Here is a 6,619-nt window from a genome sequence, read left to right as displayed (position 1 = left end):
GCTGGGATGGAGAGGCAGAGGAAGCAAGGAGCCACGGGGAGCTGGGCTGGCTGCTCCTGGTTGTATGGAGGGTGGGAGAAGTGCTGTCAGCAGCTGCCGCTTCTGAGAAGGGCCGCAGCTCCCTCTGCACTGGTTGCCACCATCCCACACACTTTGATGCCACCCACAGCAGCAGCAGCAGCAGCCAGCTGGGCTTGCCAGAGACTTGGTAGGGTGGTTCCACTGTGGTGGTGCTGCTTTCAGGCAGGTGCCCTCGCCTAGACCTGGCTCTGCATGGCTTATTGCCCCTGGGTGCATTCATCTGCATGTATCAGTAACCGCAAAATGATCCAGTCTCTCACAACATATTTAGGGAGGATAAATCTCCGTTTTCCAGCCACTGGGGGCTGTGTTTAAAATCTTGTGCTGCTTTACATTTCAGGACTGAAATAAATTTTTAAGCCTCTCTGATATTATCACACTGTTCCTCAAATCCCTGCTTGGGACATACCTCGATGCTTCTAATATGACTCTTTAAATTCTCATACATTTTATTATACCTTTTTTTATCTGAATACAGGAAATTAATAGCTCGGAGAGACTGAAACAGTGGTGAGATGAACTTCAGCCCTGGAGTTCTGGCTTTCAACCTTTGTGGAGCATTTTTCAAATCTGAGTTTCTGACTTAATTAATACAGGGATGGAATTCTCCAATGGCAATGCTAGGATGAAGATCCTTTGGCAAGCTGTACTTGGATTTCTAAAGTCCTGCCAAAATCCACGTGGCATGGCATAGCTTCATCTAGTCCCAGTTTGAAGACCAAAGAGGTGGATCCCTATCTGAGGTGCAGAGCTGCTCCTTAGCTCTGGACTGTTTAGCTGAACCTTGAAGCCCATGCTGGCAGGGAGCAGCATGGTGAAGGAAAGGCCTGGTCTCCCTGTCTTTGTTGAGAAGCAGAAGGACAAATACATTCACTCTTAAGCTTGAGTGGTGCATGATATATTTCTATTCCATGTACGGTAGGAAGTGGTTAACACCGTTGTGAGGGCTGAGTTCTGCTCTCTGCTCTTGGGGCTGCATGAGTCACCCATGACAGCAGCAGAATTTATGAGTAGGAGGGAGACTCTGCCTCCTAGCCTCACAACATACTTAGCCTCTCTGCACGCTCCCCTTCTCATCACGGATAGCTGCAGGAGCGAGGTTCCTGCTGTGCCGCTCAGCCCATCCTCATTATCCTTGCTGCTGTGAAACCCAGCCAGATAGCAGGCCTGCTGTATGGAGCAAGAGATCTGCTGGCATCTGAGGCATCTTGTCCTTAGGAGTTCACACAATTAACTGCTGAACATGATGAGATCCCACAGTTGGGGTGGCCTTTGGGCTACTAAAACAACAAGCAGAGCTCAGGAGCGAAACCACAGTCTTCCCTTCCAGCAGCCCATGGGTAGTCATGGCAATGATGACTACAGCCAGGGCCACCTTGTATGACTTCGAGCCCTGCCCTTCTTGGGTGGTAACGCTGGGCAGAAATACCCAGGGCTCTTCCTGAAAGCTATTGTTAACAGTCCTTTGCAGAAGGAATTTAGCGCTTCCTCTCCAACATGCATGAGCCCTGGCAGTGTTCCTGAGCTGCTGCTCAGGAGTACCAACTCCACAGCATTCCCACTGCCCCTGCAGCATGCAGGGTGGGTCGGGTCCCCCCCTCCCCCCGGAAGCCCTCCTGCCTTCCCCTGGGTTTGTGGAAGCCATGTTATACCTGTCAGAAGCTGATGAGAGCATCACAATCACACATGCACAATAGCCCAGTGCCAACAGTATCTGTGCCACAACAACACAGCAGCTGGGTTGTCTTCTCCAGATAAATCCAATACGTCCAATCTCAAATGATGGATAAGTTGGGCAGTTCTGGTAATACACTGGTGGATATTTAAAATCAGCACCACCAAGAGAATTTAATCCCCTGGCACTTTTCTGCTGGCTTGTACCAGTCGTCTTCCTCTCCCTGCACTGTGCTGCCCAGGAGCGAAGCCCCCAGCCCCCTCACTGTCCTCCCGGAGTCCCCGGGCTCAGGGGTTGCCCGCAGCTCCCTCCAGATTTTAAATGCCGCTGACACCTAGTGCTGGTTCTCTCAACTACAGCTTGAGCTGTAAGAGAAGCCCTGAGGCTGATGGATGAAGAACCGGGGTTTCATGGTGTGCACAATTTCATGATGCTCGCTCTTCTGGAACCCGCTTCATCTGCTTCCTGCTTTGTGAAGGCAAAGAGGTGCCTGAACAGTGTTGTCCCGGCACAGGAGACTGCCACGGGATCTCTCCACATGAGCAACAGAGCTGTGCAGCAGGAGCAAATCTCTAAGGGCACTAGGATGGTGCTGAGGACCCAGTGTCCCCACTGTGCACAGGGTAGGATGGAAGTGAAGCACCTTCAGTCTCTTAAAAGAATGACCACTGCTTTTACTGGCTCTGGTACATCTCTGTTCATCTTCCCGACCAATGTCGTAAAAAGAGTTCAAACTCTCCTGCTGCTGGAGCGTGGTCCTGGCATGCAGGCTGAGACCCCAGCTAAGCAGCTCCCACTGCTCCACTGCTGGGTCTGTGACAACCTGCTCATCCTCCAACACCTACGCGCTCACAAAGGGATGAGACAATGCCCATATTGTTCAGGGGAAAAATCCCCCCCTGAACCAGCTCCACCAGTCACATGTGGCTTCCCCCACCCCACTTTCACCAGACACTGCTCAGGCAAAGGCTTTCACTAAGTAGGGAAGGTGTCCCTGTAGTTCAGTCACACCTGTACAACAGGTCATCTTCAAGGGCTTTCCCAGCTCTAGCACTTCCCAGTCCAACTTACATCACTTCTCAAAACACAGTGATGACCTTTCTACAATGTACAGCCCTTCCCCCTCTTTCTTATTCCATGCATTAGATGCTTTTATATTATATTTCTTGATGTACTGTTCAAATCCCCAGCCAACAGCAACCATTTATATTTTAAAACATATTCTCTTGAGAGAGCTCCAGAGCAGTCCAACCAAAATGCACTGGTTCCTAGCGATTGCACTAGAACTGTATTCCACTCCATGCCCTTTTACAATATTAATTTAATTTCTGCAGCTGCCGTTTCTGGAGTCCTTCTTCCATGGGGAAACCTTCTCTTTGCAAACTATCTCTGGAGTCCTATGGCTGGTTTTGGATGGTGGATGAGGAGAGGAACTGTCAAGTTGCAAAAAGCCACAAATTAAAAAGACAACCAGGAAAAAATCAAAGGGGAGGGGGGTGGTGGTGGTGGTAGAAAACAAACAAAAAAAGAACGAACGAAAGAACGAACGAAAGAACGAACGAAAGAAAGAAAGAAAGAAAGAAAGAAAGAAAGAAAGAAAGAAAGAAAGAAAGAAAAGGAAGAAAGAAAGGAAGGAAGAAAGGAAGAAAGGAAGAAAGGAAGAAAGGAAGGAAGGAAGAAAGGAAGAAAGGAAGAAAGGAAGAAAGGAAGGAAGAAAGGAAGGAAGGAAGGAAGGAAGGAAGGAAGGAAGGAAGGAAGGAAGGAAGAAAGGAAGGAAGGAAGGAAGGAAGGAAGGAAGGAAGGAAGGAAGGAAGGAAGGAAGGAAGGAAGGAAGGAAGGAAGAAAGAAAGAAAGAAAGAAAGAAAGAAAGAAAGAAAGAAAGAAAGAAAGAAAGAAAGAAAGAAAAAGAAAGAAAGAAGCCAGTATCTGTATCCTTTACTGGATTTGGCCCTTAGTCCAGATCTACTGACGCTAAGTTCCCTACCCTACTGCAAACTACCTCTTTTTCTCCCAGAGGTGTTCTGGCAGCAGCACTTCCAGGGTGGCTGGAGGAAGAATAAGAAGAGTGCTGGTACTTTTTGGCTCTGAAGACATAAAACATGAGACTGCAGCAGGCCCAGAAATTGCTGAGCAATGCTAAGAATTGAGTGTCCTCCAAGAAACACAAAACAGCCACTATCAGCATAATTGTGTTAAAATCCAGTGGAAGAAGCAAGCTGCTGTCACGGGAGTCAGAAAGCATCAGGTGTAAGAACACAGAAAGACCAGGGAATGAAATTTAACCTCTACAAATACGCAAGCAGAGCTCCTAACATCATGCTCACCCTCACCAAGCCTCTTTCAGAGGGTCTCCACCATGCACTGTGTCCATCAGGCGACAGAGGAATATGACTTTGATACAGTCTTAGTAAATTTGGTCATAAATCTGATTTTGCTGATAGGCCAGAATCCTCTTGTTTTCTTCTTCTCTTTTTTTCAGCACGGAGCATCACCCCACAAGCCGCCCACCTGAGATCAGGAGACGCCCTTTTGCATCATAAAGTGACATTCAACAAACCCTCAAAATGACCAACTGCAAAAGCAACCCAGGGAATGGAAGGAAAACTGATCTGATGGGGATATTTCATAGCTGTCATGAGTTACAAAAATTCCTTTCCTTGTTGTATCAACCAGTCTTTATTGTATGAAAGTGTATTAACTTTGTTAATATATATATTATTAGTTCACATTATACACTGTAATGTAATCAGGTAATGGAATTTTACTGGAGACTTTGGTATTGTTCACACTTACATAAAACAAACCAAAGGACAGCCTGGCCCTGGAATTAAGGACTTTGCTTCTTGGAAGCTTAGAGGATAAAGGATACACCTGGACAACCAAGGTAACACCAGCATCCCAGCCCCTCTGACACATCTCTAAAACCCTCCCAGCATCATCTGGCATCATAGATCAGTAACTCCAGCACGACTGACTCCAGGGATAGCTGGATCAATAGACAAGCAGCAAGAATGCTGTAAAAAGAGAGATGCTTTGCAAAGTTTTAATAATGAGTGGGGGAGCGTGTTAATGATTAGTCAAATCGTGTCGTACTGGAATGCTCGAAGGGTATAAGAACCCCACGTAAACCACATTGGGGTGCCACAATTTGGCTTGGACGCCTCATGTCCCAGTATGAATAAATATTTACTCTTGTAGTTTGTGTCCCAGCCTCTCTCCTTAGTCGGCTTGGGTGAGTTGTGAAATTTCCTAACACCCATTGTGTGGGGTTTGCTCTCCTGGGGTGGGGAATGCCAATGTCTTGGTGCTCTTCTGCACATCTCTCCCTGACAACACCTGGACCTGCTGTCCAAAATTATTAGATTTAGATCAAGATGCAAGTTTTCCACCAGTGATAGGGATAGGATTTTGCTGCAAAGCAAGGAAAATATGTAGGTGCCACAACTAAAGAAGTGATGTTATTGGCACTGATGAAGCAGAGGAAGAAGTCACAGATAACAACTCCACCCGCCCAAGGTCAAGGCAGACACCCACGCCAGCAAAACTCAGTGTCTGGCCTCACTAAATGATGTGTCTGAGCCAGAACAGCAAACACAGCATCAAGACTTCCCTGAGGAGCGGGCGGCGAGAGAAAAAGTAATGAGTTTTTGTTCTTTTTCTACAGGCGGCTGGAGCTGTCAGGTCTTGAACAGATCAGGATGCTACATGGTGTCACAGGTCAGCTGTGCAAAAGCAGCGCTGTGAGCAGGGGAAATCATTCTGCTTAGGCTTCAATGACAAGGAGCTTAAAAGATACATCACATCATCCTCAATTTGCCTAAATTTCTACAGTGCAAGGTGCATCCTTGGCACAAGTCTCTTTGTTTACTGAGCAGCACAAAAGAGACAATGAGACTTTGGGAGGTATCTTATGGATTTATAATTTCTCGGCAGCTTTGCCCTCCAGTTCCAGCTCTGGACTGATTTGGTCACCAATTCCCTCCTCCTGATTCTTTATTTTCAGTGAATATTAGCACAAGCAAGTTCTATCAGCTAAAAAAACCTGCTTTTCAGACCCTCAATCCTACTTCTACACCCTTCGCTGTAGCCTGGTAACAGGTCAAATGGAAGAAATGGTCTGCTGGAAGGAAAGTCCAGCAAAATTATGGCCATTTCCAGCTGGCCCAGTTCAGTGTTGAACACAGCTACGTGGGACAGGGTGCGGTGCCAGGCTGGGAGCTGGGGCAAGAAGCATGATGGATGCAGGAGATCGGAGCTGCCAAAATGGGAAGGGGGAAACTGGCAGTCACTAAGGCAAGTTCTGCCATCAAGAAGCTACTTGTGAAAAAAATACACGTTTGCTGTCTTATTTTTTTGCTGATGATCTTAATTTTACTGAATGTGTAAGATTTGCTTTAGCAAAACAAATACCACTCTTGGGTTTTTGCCATACCATGAATTTTTAATGGTTTATTAGAACGCTGGAGGGTTTCATCCCAGTCTGCAACTGCTTAATAGGGCGAAACTCCGCTTCGTTACCTGCTCACGCACCATGGGGGCCATCTGTCCTCAGGACTGAACAGCTGGGAAACCAAGCCCAGCTGCCAACTAATTCCACACAAACCAGGTACCCCTTGCAAAAACCCTCTTTGAAAGTTGTCTGCGCCTTCATGCACAAAGATAGTTATTTTTTAAAAAAGGATTTTAGGACTCTTTGGGATCAGACAGGGCTTTCGCTACCTAATAAACAGCCGGCGCCGAGTGCCAAAAGCAGCGATCGCAGAGGGAAAAGGTGTGAGCAAAGGCTTTGTTAGGGTAAAGCCCAAGGGCAAAAAGTCACAGCGGTGGCCGGCAGCAAAGCGCCAGGGCTGGGGAGGTGCAGGG

Source organism: Rissa tridactyla, chromosome 5, assembly GCF_028500815.1.
Source record: "Rissa tridactyla isolate bRisTri1 chromosome 5, bRisTri1.patW.cur.20221130, whole genome shotgun sequence".
Classification (NCBI taxonomy): Eukaryota; Metazoa; Chordata; class Aves; order Charadriiformes; family Laridae; genus Rissa; species Rissa tridactyla.
The sequence above is the reverse complement of the archived record's forward strand: the minus strand, read 5'-3'. Positions refer to the sequence as shown.